Below are 20734 nucleotides of genomic sequence, written 5' to 3' on the forward strand. Positions count from 1 at the left end.
TGCTGGCACCCGAATCTTTAGAGACGAGTGGGCAGGTACTCGAATAAGGCACTACTCGCTTGAGTAGTTTGCCTTATCGAGTGTGTGCGCTCATCTCTAGTAGCTATTTATCCGCTATTTGCACTTTGTCAATGTATACTTACCTTTCGTCGGGTTTTTATTACGGCTGTATACCTTCTTAGTTGTTTTAAAATAGTTTTTTAATAATGATTGTCTTGTTATGCTGTGCTTAGGTGTAACAAATACAGTATGTAAAATGGCTATTCTCACTGTACAATGCTGTCTATACAGTGGAAGAATAGACAAGCAAAGGGGGAGATAGATCAACCCTTACAAGGGTTGTCCGAGTTGTACCATTGCTGGACAACACCTATCCCATGCACTAACATAAACTGTCATATACTCACCTCTACTGCTCCCACTGTGTCTCTGTTGACAGCTGCAGTCCTGCCTAGTTTACAGAAGCTTCAGCTAATGGCAGAGCTGTAAATGCAGAATAGAGCAGGGGACCAAGCACTCTTGCAGGATGGTACGACGTTGACAACCACTTTAAACAAGTGGCGTAAGCTATGGCTTGTGAGTTATGATCCTTAAATCTTTAACATCGCATGTTAGAATCATGTCAGATTACCTTTTATGAAATGTATAAGAAGCTGTTTGGGTATATTGCTCCTAATTGTATGAATTTGAGCATTATTAGTGCATTTGAACTTATGATGGATTAGCTATCTACAGACAAAATGCCTTATAGAATGGCAAAGTAGGTGCATGACTCCTAAGTTTTACATACACTAATCAGCCATAGCACAAAAACCACTGACAGGTAAAATGAATAACATTGATCATATGGCAATGGTACCTGTCAAGGAGTGTGATATATTAGACTGCAAATGAACAGTTAGTTCTTGAAGTTGGAAGCAGGAGAAATAGAGAAACATAAGGATCTGAGCGCCTTTGACAAAGGCTAAATTGTGATGGCTAGATGACTTCGTCAGAACATCTCCAAAACAGTTGGTCTTGTGGTTGTGTTTCCGTTGCACAGTGGTTAACATCTACCAAAAGTGGTCTAAGGAATGACAACTGGTGAACCAGCAACAGGGGTGATGGGTGCCTAAGGCTCATTGAGGCATTTGGGGAGCAAAGACAAGCCCATCTGGTTTGATCCCACAGAAAAGCTACTGTAGTGAAAAAGGTAATGTTGGCTATGAGAAAAAGGTTCCAGAACAACTTACTTCGTAAGGGCCTGTGTAGCTGCAGACTGCTTAATATTTGGTTCAAAGATGGCAGAGGATAAATAAATGTATAAGGGGGTCCTAGTGGTCCTTTAAAATGAGAAACAACTCTGATAAAAATAATCATTTGAGTAGTTTACTTCTAAAATAATTTATTCTGTCATGTTTCAGAGCTGATGCAGATGACAGTTGTGCACGTGCACCCTGTATGGTGTTAGTTCCCATAGGTCTCCATTACAGATCCATCATCCCTACGCGTGCCACCAAAGGTTTCCTCCAGATGACAATGCTTACAGAATACCACTGGAATACTACACAACACTTTTTTTCTCTTAGATTCATATGGACTCTGTGAAAAAATAATTAAAGGGGTTGCCCGAGTTAAATAATTTCTTCTAAATAATCTCCCAATGTATAACACTAACAACAGAGAACATACTCACCTCTCCTAGCTCCCCACATTATCCTGCCCCGCAGCTTCCATTCTCCTTTGTGAAGTAGTGTTTACAGCAGTCAGCAGTCTGTTTATGAGACATCACAGCTAGAGATGAGCGAGCGTACTCGGAAAAGCACTACTCGCTCGAGTAATTTGCTTTATCCGAGTATCGCTGTGCTCGTCCCTGAAGATTCGGGTGCCGGTGCGGCTGACAGGTGAGTCGCAGCGCGGAGCAGGGGAGAGCGGGCGGGAGAGAGGGAGAGAAAGATCTCCCCTCCGTTCCTCCCCGCTCTCCCCTGCAGCTCCGTGCCGGCACCCGAATCTTCAGGGATGAACACAGCAATACTCGGATAAAGCAAATTACTCGAGCGAGTAGTGCTTTTCCGAGTACGCTCGCTCATCTCTAATCACAGCTAGTGATGAGCAATTAGTGGAATAATCCATTTGTGTCGTTATCGGGCTGATTTCACGAAAATCATTGTGAATGTCAACGGAAGTAAAAATCAAGTTCACTATTTTGTTCTCCAAAAGGTCCCCGATGCAGCCAAAGCCCTCCAAATTGCATGGAAACACAGCCACACATCTGGGGAACACTGTGCTCAACACTGTGGTCAAAATAATGTAGTGTTGTAGGGGTCAATCATAGCAAAAGGGTGTCACTGAAAACTAAGACCACTTGGGTTTTCCTAGATCAAAAAATGCACCATGGCAGACAGCAGGTGTGCCCAGGGGAGTAACTAAAGGCTCAGGGGCCCTGATGCAAAAGGTGAGCTGGGGCCCCCCTCTATCTGTATCTGTACCCTTACCCATACCTAAACCATGCTGCACAGAGGTATAACTTGAAGCTTCTGGGCCCCAATGCAAAACTTGTAACAGGGTCCCCAACTATAATGCTTTATTCATAGTACTGGGCTCCCTATATGGAGAAGAGAGGCCTTATGGGCCCCCTAAGGCTCCTGGGCCCGGGTGCAACCACATCCCCTGCACCCTCTATAGTTACGCCCCTGGGTGTGCCCCTTTATTTTAAAAGCAATGTCATAAATGTTACACTGAGAATTTCTGCCAAGTAAAGACACAACTCAAGTATGGACCTGCTCCAAGGAACAGCTGTAGAGCTACCAAAAATTTAGCTACACAAGACAGCAGGTGCTGCTTGTTTTAAAAACAAGTCATAAAGTTTGCAAAGGACAAATTCTACCAGGTGAACAGAACAGCCAAGCACAGGCCTGCTCCAGGAAAAAGCTGTAGAGCTACAGATGTTTCTTGTGCTTTGGAAAATTTTAATTTTGGAACAAGAAGAAGAAAACAGCAGAAGCAGGAAAAGGAGAGCAGCAGCAGTACCACCGCCAGCAAAAGCACCTTCTATAAACATCAGGTGATCCACATTTTCTGTGGACAGGCAGAAGGTGGGGGTGATGGTGATGGCTTAACTTTTGCGCTCCATTTCCCACCCTTGGCTCTGAAGCCTGCAGCCTGATTGTCAATTGGGGAGGAGAGGCCTGAAGTAGGTGTACTACTGCTCCTACACAGAACTGCCTCTCTATGCTCAGAGAGTAGTACAGGAACAGGAAGAGAGATAGAGGAAGAAGCAGCAGAAGAGGGAGCAGAACTTTTGTGCTCTGGCCCAGATGGGCTTCTCAAGGCAGCGGGTGGAGGGAATTCATATGCCTGTTCATATATGTTGTGTTGAGATTCTTTGCATCCTTACAATGCAATAAAAGGCTTACCACAAGTCTTACAGGTGACGACTTTTCTGTCGTCACCTGCAGTTTCAGCGAATGCCCAGGCTGCACAAGTCCTGTGAGCAGAACTAGCTATAGACCTGATGTTGCTGTTACAACTAGTAGTAACGGAGGGTGGCGGCATTGCTCTTTTATTTTTCTGCGACACCCTACTTGCTTGCCTTGGTAGGGTGCTGCTCCGTAACACCCGCCTCTTCCCCCCCGGCAAGCTGCTATTATAACTCTCAATATCTGTCCATGTTGGGTCAAGCACCTCATCATCTACCACTTCCTCTTCATCGTTGTTCTCTTGAGTATTCTCCTGAGTGTATTGTATGTCACAGTGAGCACTAGGAGATGGCACCTCTGTTTTCACATCCCCTAACTACACATGACCTGTGGTGGGCTGACTGCGCTCTGACTCACCGTCATCTTCCTCTTTAGAGTAAAAAAAATGGTCCATATCAGTGCATTCAATGTCTTGGTCTTCTCCCTCTGGTTGTTTGGACTGCTCCGTTGAGATCCATGACACTGAATGATCAAACAGCACCTCAGACTGATCCATGTAGACTGTTTCAGGGTGTGTGGGAGATTTGGCACAGGGTGAAGTAGATGGGGGATGCTCATGGCAGACTGATACAGACTGACTGCTGTGTGCTTGAAACTAGGAGGAAGAGGAGGTAGTGGTACTTGAGGCAAGTTGTGTTTTCCACTCTATGACCTGAGTTGCATGCTGTAGATGTAACGCAAATGCTGAACCACTTCTAAGGAATGGCATTGGGCTTGCCTCACCTCCTGCAGAAGGCAGATAAACGTGATACAGCATTTCTGTCCTAAAAATTGTTATAATTGCCGCTGGTTACACTGTGTCTATGTTATAGCTGGCTATGTCATGTGATGCAGACATCCAATGAAACTGCTGCCCATATGCAAAATGGAAGATGAATTTGGTGACATCAGAAAAGAGACCTGACTGCTAATTGGCTGCATACTGACCTCTGTAAAAGGCGTTATGGGAAATAACAGCACGGAGCTGTCACCAGGAGCTGCTGTATGCGGTTCCTGGTCACATAATCGCTGTTATCCAATATAACAGCGATCATGTAAAAATAAAAAAAAGTGTAAAAAAAAACACAAAGGAAAAAAGTTTGTTTCATCTCCCTTCATATATAATATATCAGAGAGGGGAGATGAATTTACGTCCCTAAGGCCCTTGGTTTTATCTGCGGACCTTACCCTGGCTTCTGTCGGCAAAATGACGGACGAATGCGCAAAAGCCGCGGATTGCCGCGATAATATAAAATCTCCCCACTCTTAGCAACCGAACATAGCCAAGAGCCGCGAGCACAGGAGCTGGGGAGGGCCTAGGATAAAATCTTCTTGCTCCTAGCCACTAAAGGTAGCTGAGAGGTAAGAGCAGTGACTGAGGGCCGCGGTGAATGGTCCCCGGTCATGTAATAGCCATTATCCATTGCATAAAATTTAAAAGACAGTTGAAGTTTGACGCTCCGATCGGTTTGGGCCCCGTTGTGCATACAGACATAATATTAGGGCCAAAATGGGTATATTTCTGAACACAGAACAAACAGGGGTATCCATTTTGGGGTGAAAGTCTTCATTCAGATGTGTGCTGTGCAAAAAAAACCTGTTTTTAAAATGACACCATTGTTAAAAAACTGAAAATCGTAATTTTTTCCTTCTGCTTTGCTTACGTTCATTCAAAAACTGTGGGGTCAAAATACACAGTACACCCCTAGATGAATTTTTTAAGGGGTCTAGTTTTCAAAATTTGATCATTTGTGGGGGTTCTCTATCGTTTTGGCGGCTGAAGGGTTCTACAAGTGGGCAATGGGGTCTAAAAAACATTCAAGCAAAAGGACTGTTCTGAAAGCCACCAGCTGCTCCTTTCGGTTGGGGTCATGTGCATACGCACATTATATTAGGGCCACAATAGGTGTGTTTGCAAACACAGGACAAACAGGGGGATCCATTTTGGGGTGCAAGTCTTTATTCATGTGTGTGCTGTATAAAAAAACTGCTTTTAAAATGACACATTTGCAAAAAAATATTTTTTTTCCTTCTGCTTTGCTTAGATTCATTCAAAAACTGTGGGTTCAAAATACACAGTACACCCCTAGATGAATTCATTAAGGGGTCTAGTTTTCAAAATGAGGTCATTTGTGGGGGTTATCCATCAATTTGGCAGGACAAACAGTGGTATCCATTTTGGAGTGCAAATCCTCATTTTCGTGTGCACTTTAGAAAAAAAAAAGTTTTTAAAATGACATATTTACAAAAATATGAAATTGCATTAACTCTGCATTAACTGAAAAGAAAATGTGGGGGTAAAAATACTCATGACACTCCTCAGTGAATACATTAATGGGTGTAATTTTACCTCTGTTATATGTTTAAGGTTAGTCTATGGTTAGTCGATGTGTAGGTGTGCCTGACATCATCCAGCCAGAAACATGCCCCACGCGAGAACCTTGTGCCCAATTGTGTATGTGTGTTTTTAGGAGAAAATTAATAAAGGTATGTTTTAATGAGAAAGTCTACTCTGTGAAAGGGCTTACTTTAGGAAATATAGTTTTTTTTCTGTACTCAGTGAGTTAGTTTTTAAAATTGGGTCATTTGTGGTGGTATCTATCATTCTGACACCTATGAGCCTTTTCAATCTTGGCTTGGTGTAGGAAAACAAAGTGTTCCTCAAAATGTTAATAATTAATGTTACATTTTTTACGACTCTGAAATCGTTAAAAAAAAAGTTTTTTAAATGTGCCTCCAGAATAAACTAAACAGATGGAAAAATATATCTTAGCAAAAATTCGTACAGTATGTTTGCACATATTTGAGCTATTACAATTGAAAATGTGAAAAAATGACAATTTTTTGAAAATTTTGGTGCTTTTAATAAATATACATAATCGGTCTATTTTACCACCTAAATAAAGTACAATATGTGGCGAGAAAAAACAATGTCAGAATCACTTGGATATGCAAAACCTTTACGGAGTTATGCTATGTTAAAGTGACACATATCAGATTTCCAAACTTTGGCCTGGTCATTAAAGCGCAAACAGGCTTAGTCACTAAGGGGGGAAACATTTTTACTTAGATTTTACTGAGGATTCTTTTACAAATGCAACCAATAAGGTTTCTGATTTCATCTTTTTACATCTATTAGAAAATTGAGATTGTATGCACTTTTTCCATAGTTTTGTAAATGTCCAATATTACACAGTTTATACTGGTTACTAGCATTCCACTTGTCAAGTCCTCACATCCCTTGCTGTGTGGAAATGGTCTTGTTGGTTCTTAGCAGCCAAGCGATAAATAAGAGATGAACATAGTTCGGTACAAGTGAGTTATCAATTTGAATCCCAACCATCAGAAAACAAGGTAAACTGTGTATTTTCCAAGAAAACACAGCCTGCTGTGCGAATCCACATGAAACCAAGGTAATTGCATGTGCATGTTTGCTAATCCAGTGAGACGTTCCGAGGGTTATTAACTGTGGAGATGTTGCACTAAGTCAGAAAATAACTAAGAAATAACTGACATCTACAGTTGCCGAGCATTGCCAATTACACTGTCAGCTCTGATGAGTACAACTTAGGGATTGCGACCGCTTCCCTGTAGATTCTACAGATTTCTTTTCTCTTTTTTTTATCTTTCTACTTAAACCAAAATGAATCTCTGCAAGTGGAACAAGAGAAACCACATGAATAGTTTTCTTTTACCATTTTCAGAAATTTGTTCATATTTTTCTTCAGAAAATGATTAGAAAAGAGACCTGGTGTGAACAAGATTTTACTGATAATAGTTCAACATAAAGAAATACATTTAGGTAGAGTCCACAGCAGAATCTTTTGCCTTCTAGCTCTAGTCTACCACATGCATTGCTATGGTTTCTTGTCTTCAGATCTGTTTCTACCACAATCAGAGACCCTACTTGTAGCTTTTGTGCCATTGCGAAAACTATTTAACTGCTCTTCCACCTATTTATCAGTGCTGATGTCACCTGATGTTGCACACAATGGGGAAAATTTATCATCAGGGCAATTTTTGTCACCACTTTTTGGCATACTTTTATTCCCTTTTCCAGTTTGAAATGCAACAAATTTGTCAAATGTTGCACGGTGTTGATATGTTTACATATGTTGTATCATTTTGTAAACCAAACAGCTACTGGATTGAGATTGCCACAAATTTTGTGACTTTGAGAAATAAAAAAAAACCCTCGACGACTCACCTCCTCTCTCCTCCCCTCCGGCTGCTAATCAGCCGCCCCCTTTTCGCCTCTAGTCTGCAGCAGGCAATAGGAGGGGGTGGAGCTTAGCTTCTTCCCCATCCCGCCCCCTCCCATTGCAAACAGCTGGAGGGGAGAAGAGAAGAGGAGAAAGAACGGTGATGGAGTTTAGCAGTCACGCTGCTAAACATCCCCCCACCTCCCTTCCCTGGCCCTTATCATTGGCTCCCACAGAAGCCTATGCAGCGACCGATGTATTCTGGGCACAAAGATAGTTCCAGGACTATCTTTGCTGCCCGGTGTAAAAGTGCCCGGCGCTATATTTGCCGGCCGGGCGGTTTTACGCCGCAGGAATATGCCTGTGTGATCTGATGCAGTGGAATCCAATGCATCAGATGGTAGCATATATCAGCTGTGAAAACACTGGTCGATATACGCTAGTGTGAATAAGCCCTTAGAGTGTTGCCCTCTGTGTTATTATGACCTTACTTGGATTTTTAGTTGCCTGAGCCTTTTTTTGCACGGACACCTCTGTATACAAACCAGCCCTTACAGTGGAGCCTCTATATTGATGCAGTTTTTGATGCGGAAATTCTGCAGTATTTCTACTACATGTTTACACACCCTTTGGGTGCTTTCACATATAGCGTCTTATGAAAATGACACTGCATTGTTCTGCAGCATTTTTCCTGACTACCTTTTTCTGCCTTTTTTGTGGCAGAAAGCCTGTAATGACTGTAGGTCATTGGGAAATTATGAAACACGCTACAAACAGTGGAGTTCTTTTTCCTAATTTTAGGAGCTATTTTGGGGTTCACAGCAGTTTTAGTAAAACACAGCATACTCTAGGTTTATTTTTTTTTCAGGCAGGAAAAAAGACACTTAAAAAATGTATATCTGTATAAAAAAAACAGAGAAATTCATGACTTTGTTTTACAAGTGAAAAAAATACCATGATAAAAACTGTGTGAAGGAAAACTAAAAATGTGTTCATTTTTCCTACTTTTGTGACTTTTCATTGTTTCAGTTTTTTTTCAGTAGGCATCTTTAACATTTACATTTTGGTCTCTTGTCTCCATAACAGACAATAATTTTGCATGTCATGAGTCAGATGCAGATTTTTTGTGGATTCTGCTTTGGAGTTGCTGTGGATTTCACACACTTCATTGAAAGAGGAAAAGTCCACAGAAGAAATTAGCAGCATAAATTAGCACACAGGTCAATTTCTATGTAAAACTCTGCATTAATTTTTCTCCGTGGCCTGTGAATAGGATTTGGTAAAGAATCATTGACTTTTTTGCTACTATAAATACTGCAGATTTTCCACCTGTAATAATGTAGGGGAAAATCTGGAGCATATCCATTCCATATGCCAAGATGGCCTACCCTTTCTGGAGAGGAAGGATATTATAGGTTATAAATCTTAGGTTATTTGTTAATCCTGGTATACAGGCAGGTAGGAACTATTAGGGGTCGATCCAGGGAACAGTCTGATTGCCACTAGGGAGTCGGGAAGGAATTTTTTCCCCAAAAGGGCTAATTGGCTCCTGCTCTTGGTTTTTTTTTGCCTTCCTCTGGATTAACACAGGAGGATAGACAGGCTGGACTAGATAGACATTGTCTTCATTCAGCCTAACGAACTATGTTACTATGTTATCCTGTTCATATGCCCTATTAGATCATATGAATATCATAGAGTGGGATCCCCCACTTGGGATTCCCATTGAGTCCCATATCACAGCTCAGCTCAGTAAGAACAGCTCTTGTCCTTGCAGATCTTCAGCTGTCCTATTATTACATTGACGAAAATGGCTGTCCTGTTATAGCTAGAGATGAGCGAGCACGCTCGGATAAGGCAGTTACTCAAGCGAGCATTGCTCTTCTCGAGTAACTGCATTCTCGTCCGAGCAGGCTCAGGAGGGCGGCGGGAGGTAGCGGGGAGGAGAGTGAGAGAAATCTCTCTCTCCCCCCTGCCCCTCCCCCCAGCCCCAAGGCTGCTCGGACGAGAATGCAGTTACTTGAGAAGAGCGATGCTCGCTTGAGTAACTGCCTTATCCGAGCTTGCTCGCTCATCTCTAGTTATTTCCCCTACAGCTGCAGACTGGCCATAACTTTCCCTGGCAAAATCAACTGCTGATCACCCCAAGACTCGCATTCTCAAAGGGTTTGTGAATCTTGGCACAACCCCTTGAATTATTTAAACAATAATGTATTGGAATATGTATCTTCCCATACATTACTGCATATACATTAGCACAGGACTTTCTTGAAGAACTTTTTTAGGTCCTCAGGGTTGCATTCGACATTCTCGTCCATGAGCTGTATGATGTACGAGTTTTATGTGTCTCCCAACGCACAAAACTCGTATAATTTTCCCACACGTGTGAATGCACCCTAACTATCAATATAAAAGCATTGAGGCCGGTCTCACATGACCGAATTTGAATTGCAGATTCCACGATCGTAATACGGTAATACGCTGTTCAATCACATACATACGATTACACAATTCCGCTTACATTAGCGGGTCAAAATTGTGTAATCCACTCACAGAAAACAGAACGCAGCAGGTTCTATTTTACCACGGATACTCGCAACATAGAGCCCATTGTGCTCTATGGTCGTGCACATACCCTTAGCCCTTTACGCAATTACACTGCGTAAGGGCTGTGGGTATCCACTTCCTTGCTAAGCGACAGCGCGGGAAATAGAAACAAACAAAAAAAAAACTGTATTGCACGTGAGCGCCTGTGTGAATATGCAGTACATTACGCGGCTGTACTCGGAGTCAATGGCTGGGTTCACAGCCAGAATCCGCTGCAGGACTCCCGCACGCAGAATTCGGCCCACTCGTGTGAGCACGGCCTAGGCCTAATAATAAAAAAAAGTATTGAGGCTGATTAAGCAAAAAAAGGAAAAGGTCTCTTTACTTTGTTTATACCCTTCAGGAAGCATTCACACAGGCGCATTTCGCATGCAATTTCTGTCTGGTAGCGATATGGATGGAATTTGCTCGTGAATATAACACATTGATTTCAATGTATTTATTCACGATAGATTTTTCTCTTGCAGTGATGCTGCAAGATTTTAAAATTGTTAAAGTTTCTTGGACCAATATTACACTTGCCAGTGTGAATGAACCCTTAGATATTGCTATCAGTATTAATTGCAGCATTCTAGTTGTTAATTAGCCAGGATCAGAGTTTTACATTGCGAGTGCAGCTAACAAGCATAATCCCTGTCCAGTGGGTGATTAGAGGTATAACCGCCCACTCCATTCACAAGACTTTGCTGACATCTAAGTACCAGCAGAGTCTAAGGGTAGCCATGCTTCTCTCATTATCCATAGGTCTTCCTCTATTTGCATTAATATCTATTAGCTGTTTAAAAGATTATATTCAAATAAATTGGCAAGATTAAACTTAACTTTTCAACATTTTATGAAGAGGTGTAGTTAGGTTTCCTTCCACCCGATGCAATGATTTAGTTTGGCGTCCCTTTCCCTCCGCTATGGGTTTGAAACAAGCAGTGATTTTACTGCATATAGGCATGGTATATCTGCAACATCATGCAGCCATTAACAGTGTTAAAACTGCAAGTAAATGGCAGAAACGAGCACCAATTAATGCGTTATATTGTCGATCAGCACTAACTAATGGCTAGAATATTTGACCTTGTAAAAGACCTTTTATGCTGCCTTCATGGAGAGCAGAATAAAGGTGGTGGCAGGTTCCCTTTAATCTAGTCATGGCTCTGACAAGTAAATGCTTTTTCAATAATTTCACATAATTGCGTTGTTCTTCTATAGGTGGTAACTCTGAGCAAAGTGATTTTTCTTTGTCTAACATTTTAGTAGCAAGCACTTTACAGAATAAACAATCACTTGTCATTAACCCGTTTGTCCTCTGTGATGTTAATTTACATCTCAGAGGTGCAGGGTGGGTATGAAGGCATTTTAGTAGCAGAACCCACTGCACAACCTACGGGTGCTGGCTGTTTGAAAAAGCCAATGCCCACCATAAACAGCCACAATCGGAGCTCTCACTGTGACCATCAAATGCACAGAGCAAATGCAGAGTGAATGTAACTAAACTAAACCTTTTCTCCATTTTTGAGTTGCACTAGCATTTGTGAGAGCAGTAGATGTGTATCCATTTTATGTCTCGTATCTATCTTATATGCTTCAGTGCGTTACATCATATTTTTGTTATTTTCCATTACAAGAACTTTGCAGACATACTTAACAACCTGGATTATTAAGCAACTTGAGCCGAGAAAACCAGCCTGGCGACCTTGGCATCATCAGCACCAGTTCTCCAAGACAAAGCCATATCTAATTTTGTACATGCTTTTTTTTTATGAAGCTTATTATGCATAACAGACAATATTCTTGTTTTACTTAACACTATAAAATGAGACGCAGAGCTAATAAAGACAGACAACTTCTAATCATATTTGTTGCTATGTGTGATTTGTAAGCTTCCTCGAACTTGAGCATCAACTCTAATATATTTGGCCCCCTGAAAATATACCTGGAGCGTAGGTATTACGCTAACAAATTTGGCTCCCAATGTGAGGCATGACTGGACTCTCACTCCAGACCCCAGTGAAGAATTCAGTGTTTTTCTCTTCTCCAGGAAGGAAAGACAGAGTGCTTTAAAAACTAAAGGTAAGAAACCTTATTTCTAACAATATTATGTGTCCCTCCCTGAGGTTGTGATTGTCCCTCTTCGGTGGCCAAGGAGGGCACTACTGTCCTGCTTTGAGATCCGTGTCAAAAAATCGGTTGGTGTGTGAAAGAATGACCAGATGCTGTGGGGAAGCTTGCAGAGTTTACAGTGTAACTCTGCTTGTATAGCTTAAACTGGTAGTCAACCTAGAGTGGATTGTGGTTGTAATGTTTTCTTATTGGTAAATATATAGAGATGAGGGAGCACACTTGTCCGAGCTTGATGCTCGTTCGAGTATTAGGGTACTCGAGATGCTCGTTACTCGAGTCGAACACAACGCGGTACTCGAGGCAATTGCATTTCCTTCCCCGCATGTTTAGCACCATTTTCTAGCCAATAGACATGTGGGGAGGGCATTACCACTTCCTGCTGTGACATGCCAGCCCTCCCCCCCCCCCCATAGTAGTGAGTGGCTGGGCCGATCAGGTAACTGCCGAGTACTTAAACCGCTCCCGCCCGCGGCTCGCCTCAGACGCATGCTGGCAGAGGTTAGGGATAGTGCTGCTGCTGATATAGGGACAGTGTTAGAGTAGGATCCTGTCTTCAAGAACCCCAGCGGTCCTTCTTAGGGCTACTCACTAGAGATGAGCGAGCATACTCGTCCGAGCTTGATACTCGTTCGAGTATTAGGGTGTTCGAGATGCTCGTTACTCGTAACGAGTACCACGCGATGTTCGAGTTACTTTCATTTTCTTCCCTGAGAAATTTGCGCGCTTTTCTGGCCAATAGAAAGACAGGGAAGGCATTACAACTTCCCCCTGCAACGTTCAAGCCCTATACCACCCCCCTGCAGTGAGTGGCTGGCGAGATTAGGTGTCACCCGAGTATTAAAATCTGCCGGCCCGCGGCTCGCCACAGATGCGTTCTCACTTTGCTGAGGGAAAGTGCTGTTGATGCCGGGGCTGCTATAGGGAGAGTGTTAGGAGTGATTTTAGGCTTCAAGAACCCCAACGGTCCTTCTTCTCCATATGCGCTCAATGGGGCCGGCGGCAGCAGCGCCGACCCCATTGAGAACATATAGAAGACAAATCATTCTTCTCTGCCACAGCTGTAACAGCTATGGCAGAGAAGAACGATGTTTGCCCATTGAATTCAATGGAGCCGGCAATACAGCCGACTCAATTGAAATCAATGGGCTGCCGACGATCGCGGGATGAATTGTCGGGAAGGGCTTAAATATATAAGCCCTTCCCTGCAATTCATCCAGAAAAGTGTTAAACTAAAAAATATATATATACTGACCTGCTACCGGCAGCCGGAGTTCCGCGGCCGTCCTGCAGTGGGTGTGAAGGGGGTGTGAGTCAGACCTGCCCCCTGATTGGCTCAGCGCTGAGCCATTTTAGAGGCAGGTCTCACTCACACCCATTCAGTGGGTGTGAAGGGGGTGTGAGTCAGACCTGCCCCCTGATTGGCTCAGCGCTGAGCCAATCAGGGGGCAGGTCTGACTCACACCCCCTTCACACCCACTGCAGGACGGCCGCGCGGAACTCCGGCTGCCGGGAGCAGGTCAGTATATATATATTTTTTAGTTTAACACTTTTCTGGATGAATTGCAGGGAAGGGCTTATATATTTAAGCCCTTCCCGACAATTCATCCCACACTCGCCTATAGCGCATTGCTTTCAATGGAGCGGGCTGTATTGCCGGCTCCATTGAATGCAATGCGCTGGACAGCTCTGCCCGATTTTCGGGCGATTTTCGGGCACCGGTCACGCGATTTGCGGATGCGCATCCGTCATGTGATCCGCAAATCGCGCGAAAAAATGCCCGTCTGACTAAGGCCTTAGTCAGATGGGCGTTTTTCGCGCGATTTGCGCATGCGTCCGGCGAATTTTTATCGGACACATGAGCGCTTTTTATGCGCTCGTCCGATAAATTATAGAACAGAAATCGCAGATCGCACCTATCTGCGATTCCTGTTCTCTTCTCTATATGCGCTCAATGGGGCCGACCCCATTGAGAACATATAGAAGAGAAATCATTCTTCTCTGCCACAGCTGTAACAGCTGTGGCAGAGAAGAACGATGTTAGCCCATTGAATTTAATGGAGTCGGCTGTATTGCTGGCTCCATTGAATTCAATGGGCTAACATCGTTCTTCTCTGCTACAGCTGTTACTGCTGCGGCAGAGAAGAACGATCTTTATGCTGACAGTGCGGGGGGGGGGGGCACTCTTGCCGCTATTGTGGCTTAATAGTGGGACCTGTGAACTTGAGATGCAGCCCAACATGTAGCCCCTCGCCTGCCCTATCCGTTGCTGTGTCGTTCCCATCACTTTCTTGAATTGCCCCGATTTTCACAAATGAAAACCTTAGCGAGCATCGGCGATTTACAAAAATGCTCGGGTCGCCCATTGACTTCAATGGGGTTCGTTACTCGAAATGAACCCTCGAGCATCGCGAAAATTTCGTCCCGAGTAACGAGCACCCGAGCATTTTGGTGCTCGCTCATCTCTACTACTCACTCTTTATAGTGTGCATTACTGTTGTGGCTGGCTGGGAGCATCTCGGGCTGTGCAGGCCATTTCAACTATAGCATTCTCAGTCTGCAGTGCATAATGCAGAGTTGAGGGACAGAGCTGCTTCTATAGGGAAAGTTATACAGTCCTGATCCTCCGTACAAGAACCACAATGGTCCTTCTTAGGGCTACATCTGACCGTGGGCTTTGCAGTTGTGGCTGGCTGGGAGCAGTAGTGCATCAATTTTTGTATTATGCATGTAGGCCTGTTCCCAGCCTTTCAGTAATAGCGTTCTCAGCCTGCAGTGCCGTACAACCAGACCTCAACGTGAAACTGCACTCTAACATTTCCTAGCCTACTGCAAACTACTTCAGTTATACCATTCTGTGTCTGCAGTGCATTAGACAGAGGTCTCATCGCTAAACAGTACTGTAATATTTCCTGGGCCACTGCAAAGTATTTCAGCTCTGCCGCTGTGCAGAGCATCTCACAATACCCTTTCCTTAGTGGGGCTGAGATAGCCGCAGTTACCAGCACTATCCACTGGATTTAGAGTCTTCTCCCACTCCATACAGCCTCTCTTATCTACAAGTCTCTGTGAGCGGTAAAATACCTCTAGGAATCAGCGCAAGACAGCGGGTTAATTTTTTCAAGTCACAGGATAGAGCCTCTGCTATCTACAAGTCTCTGTGTGCAGTGAATTAAGCCACAGTTGTCACTGCTGTACAGTGGGGTAATTTATTTGGGCCCTGCTCTATTCTTAATCCGCCATAATGAGGAGTAGAGGTAAGGGTCGAGGATGCGGACGTCCAAGTAAGAGTGTGGACACAGGCCGAGTTACTGGGCGTGGTGAATCACAGCCGGCTGTTGCGGGATTAGGAGAGAGGCAAATTTCTGGGCTCCCCAGCTTCATATCACAATTTACGGGTCCACGTGGTAGACGTTTATTACAAACAGAACAGTGCGAGCAGGTCCTGTCGTGGATGGCAGAAAACGCGTCCAGCAATGTATCGACCACCCAGTCTTCTACGCAGTCCACTACTACCGGCCTGGGGACTGCAACTCTGAATCCTCTTGCTGCTCCTCCTTCCTCCCAACCTCCTCACTCCATGAAAATGAGATATTCTGAGCAGGCAGACTCCGAGGAACTGTTCTCGGGTCCCTGCCATGAGTGGGAAAAAACGGTTCCTCTCTCACCTGAGGAGTTTGTCATGACCGATGCCCAACCTTTGGAACGTTCCCGGAGTCCGGGTGATGAGGCTGGGGACTTCTGGCAACTGTTTCAAGAGCTTTTTGTCGATGAGGTTGATGAGACACAGTTGTCTGTCAGTGAGCAAGTAGTAAGGGCAGTAAGTCCGAGGGAGGAGCGCACAGAGAATTCAGAGGAAGAGCAGCTGGACGATAAGGTGACTGACCCCACCTGGTTTGCTAAGCCTACTGAGAACAGGGCTTCAGAGGGGGAGGCAAGTGCAGCAGCAGGACAGGTTGGAAGAGGCAGTGGAGTGGCCAGGGGTAGAGGCAGGGCCAGAGTGAAGAATCCCCCAACTGTTTCCTAAAGCACCCCCTTGCGGCAAGCCTCTGTGCAGAGGGCTAGGTGTTCAAAGGTGTAGATGTTTTTTAGTTCGAGCGCGGACGACCAACGAACAGTGGTGTGCAACCTGTGTCGCACCAAGATCAGTCAGGGAGCCACCACTACCAGCCTGACCACCACCAGCATGCGCAGGCATATGATGGCCAAGCACCCCACAAGGTGGGACGAAGGCCTGTCACCGCCTCCGGGTCACACGACTGCCTCTTCCCCTGTGCTTCAACCTGCCACACAGATCCAATCCCCCTCCCAGGACACAGGTAGGAGCGCCTCCCGGTCTGCACCCACACCCTCACCTCCACCGTCCTCCACTTCATCCAGCAATGTCTCTCAGCGCAGCGTTCAGCTGTCGCTAACACAAGCGTTGGAGCAAAAGTGCAAATACGCCACCACCCATTCACATGCAAAAGCTTTAAACATGCACATCGCCAAATTAATCAGGATGGAGATGCTGTCGTACAGGCTTGTGGAAACGGAGGCTTTCAAAAACATGATGGTGGCAGTGGTCCCGCGCTACTCGGTCCCCAGTCGCCACTATTTTTCCTGGTGTGCTGTTCCAACCCTACACCAGCACATCTCCTGCAACATAAATCGTGCCCTCACCAACGCGGTTACTGGGAAGGTCCACTTAACCACGGACACGTGGACAAGTACTGGCGGGCCACTATATCTCCCTGATGACACATTGAGTGAACTTGGTTGAGGCTGGGACCGAGTCAGAGTCTTTGAGCGCTCACGTCCTACCCACACCCTGAATAGCGGGTCCTACCTCGGTGCTGGTATCTGTGGCATTTTATGCCACCTCCTCCAAACCCTCCCCCTCCACTGCCACCTCTACCTCTCAATTAAGAAGTGTGAGCACGTTGCCAGTAGTCGGTAGCGCCATGCTGAAACTAATCAGCTTAGGTGACAAGAGACACATGGCCCCCAAGCTGTTGCAGGGTCTGACAGAGCAAACCGACCTCTGGCTTTCGCCGCTGAGCCTCCAACCGGGCATGGTCATGTGTGACAACGGCCGTAATCTGGTGGCGGCTCTGCAGCTCGGCAGCCTCACACAGTGTGCCATGCCTGGCCCATGTCTTCAATCTGGTGGTTCAGCGGTTTCCAAAAAACTACCCCAACTTGTCTGACCTGCTCAGCAAGGTGCGCCACGTCAGCGCACATTTCCGCAAGTCCACCACGGACGCTGCCACCCTGGGGACCCTGCAACATTGGTTTAGAGCCAGAGCACCGGCTGCTGTGCGACGTGCCCACACGCTGGAATTCTACACTGCACATGTTGGCCAGGCTGTACGAGCTGTGTAGAGCAATAGTGGAATACCAGCTGCAACATAGGCAGCGGAGTGGTAGTCAGCCTCCGCAATTCTTTACTGAGGAGTGGGCCTGGATGGCAGATATCTGCCAGGTCCTCGGAAACTTTGAGGAGTCTACCCAGATGGTGAGCGGCGATGCAGCAATCATTAGCGTTACCATCCCGCTGCTTTGCCTGCTGAGCAGTTTGCTGCTAAGCATAAAGGCCGACACTTTGTGGTTGGAACAGGAGATGGGGGATGACAGTATGTCGCTTGATAGGCAGACCACCCCCATGTCTATATCTCAGCGCGTTTTGGAGGAGGAGGGGGAGGAGGAGGAGGAGGAGGAGGGGGAAGAGACAGCTGGCCACACTGCAAAGGGTGTCCAAGCTGCTTGCCTCTAATCTGTTCAGAGTGTACGGGCTGAAGAGTAGGAGGAGGATCCTGAAAATCATCTTTCTAGTGAGGACAGCGATGTGTTGCGTACTGGGACCCTGGCACACATGGCTGACTTCATGTTAGGCTGCCTTTCCCGTGACCCTCACATTAGATGCATTCTGGCCAACATGGATTACTGGGTGTACACCCTTCTCGACCCACGGTATAAGGAGAACCTTTTCACTCTCATTTCCAGAGGAAAGGGGTACGAGAGTGATGCAATGCCACAGGGCCCTGGTGGAAAAAGTGATGCTAAAGTTCCCATCTGACAGCGCTAGTGGCAGAAGATGCAGTTCAGAGGGCCAAGTAGCAGGGAAGGAGCAGGGATCAGGCAGCATGTCCAGCACAGGCAGGGGAACACTCTCCAAGGCCTTTGCCAGCTTTATGGCTCCCCAGCAAGACTGTGTCACCACTCCCCAGTCAAGGCGGAGTCAGAGGGAGCACTGTAAAAAGATGGTGAGGAAGTACGTAGCCAATCGTACCACCATCCTCTGCGATGCACGAACTTGTGCTGTACGCCCTGGACGTGCTGGCCTGCCCTGCCGCTAGCGTCTTGTCAGAGAGGGTGTTTAGTGCAGCTGGGGAAATCATCACGGATTAGCGTACCCGCTTGTCAACTGCCAGTGCCGACATGCTCACACTCATAAAGATGAACAAAGGCTGGATTTCCCCAGACTTCTCTTCACCAGCGGAAAGAAGCGGAACCTAATGATTCTTTTCGGTGCAACAGGAGAAAAATGCACCTCTATCACCACAAAAAAGGGGGAATTAGCTTTGTCAATCACTCTCGGATATTATTACTCCTCCTCCTAAAACAGCATGTCATCACACTGAACTGCCAATTTTTCAATGGCCCAAACGGCTCTGTTTAAAAGTTTTTCACAATTTTTCAAAGTTTCAAAAGTATTGATACTTTAACAGAAATCAATTTTTTTCACAGGGCTGCCTCCGGGCTCTATTACAAATTAAGCAACAGCGAGCTGTATCTTTAAAAATTGTTTATGGGTTTCACCTGCCCTCGCGGTTGAGCAATTTTTCAGGGGTGCACTTGTACTCTTGGTATACCAATTTTTCTGGCCCTCGCCTATACTGTTATCTAACTAATTTTTCCGGCCTTCGCCGACACTCTTGGTAACCAAATTTTTACAGGTGTTCGCCTATACTCTTGGTACACCAATATTTCAGGGGCTCGCCTACACTCTTGCTACAGAAATGTTACAGGGGTCTGCCTATGCAGTTTCTACTGAATTGTTTGAGGGGTTCGCCTATATTTTTGCTACAGAAATGTTACTGGGGTCCGACTATACTCCTGCTACAGAAATGTTACTGGGGTCCGCCTATACTTTTGCTACAGAAATGTTACAGGGGTCTGCCTATACTTTTGCTACAGAAATGTTACTGGGGTCCGCCTATGCAGTTTCTACTGAATGGTTTGAGGGGTTCGCCTATACTTTTGCAACAGAAATGTTACAGGGGTCTGCCTATACCTTTGCTACAGAAATGTTACTGGGGTTCGCCTATGTAGTTTCTACTGAATGTTTTGAGGGGTTCGCCTATACTTTTGCTACAGAAATTTTACTTGGGTCAACCTATACTCTTGCTACAGAAATGTTACTGGGGTCCGCATATGCAGTTTCTACTAAATGGTTTAAGGGGTTCGCCTATACTCTTGCTACAGAAATGTTACTGGGGTCCGCCTATGCCGTTTCTACTGAATTGTATGAGGGGTTCGCCTATATTTTTGCTACAGAAATGTTACTGGGGTCCGCCTATACTCTCGCTATAGAAATGTTACTGGGGTCTGCCTATGCAGTTTCTACTGAATGGTTTGAGGGGTTCGCCTATACTTTTGCTACAGAACTGTTACTGGGGTCCGCCTATACTCTTGCTACAGAAATGTTACTGGGGTCTCCCTATACTTTTGCTACAAAAATGTTACTGGGGTCTGCCTATACTTTTGCTACAGAAATGTTACTGGGGTCTGCCTATGCAGTTTCTACTGAATGGTTTGAGGGGTTCGCCTATACTTTTGCTATAGAAATGTTACTGGGATCTCCCTATACTTTTACTACAGAAATCTTACTGGGGTCCGCCTATACTCTTGCTATAGAAATGTTACTAGGGGCCGCCTATACTCTTGCGACAGAAATATTACTGGGGTCTGCCTATGCTGTGGGTGCCTAAAGACTTCCCATCGCGGTGTTTTACCTATCTGGCACAAATACACTGACTGACTTGGGCTGAAATGTGGGCCAAGGCGGAGGTTCTCGGCGGGGTGAAACTCTGCCATGTTTAGGCACTTTGATTTCTTTCTGTGTAATATCATTTTTGTGCACCCACAGCATAGGCGAGCCCAAGGAACTCAAAGACGTCCCTTTGCGGTGTTGAGCTATCTGACACCTACACAGAATGAAGTGTGTGGGGACCCATAGATTCCCATAGCTTTTTAACTCACAGCACCTTGGGTTACACAAGGTGGAGGCTGGGACCGAGCCTGACACTGGGCCCGCTCACGTACTTTCCACACAGAGTATTGCGGGTCCTACCTCAGTCATGCCACCTTCTCCTCCTGCTTGGGGTCTAGGGA

Source organism: Eleutherodactylus coqui, chromosome 1 (genome assembly GCF_035609145.1).
Source record: "Eleutherodactylus coqui strain aEleCoq1 chromosome 1, aEleCoq1.hap1, whole genome shotgun sequence".
NCBI lineage: Eukaryota > Metazoa > Chordata > Amphibia > Anura > Eleutherodactylidae > Eleutherodactylus > Eleutherodactylus coqui.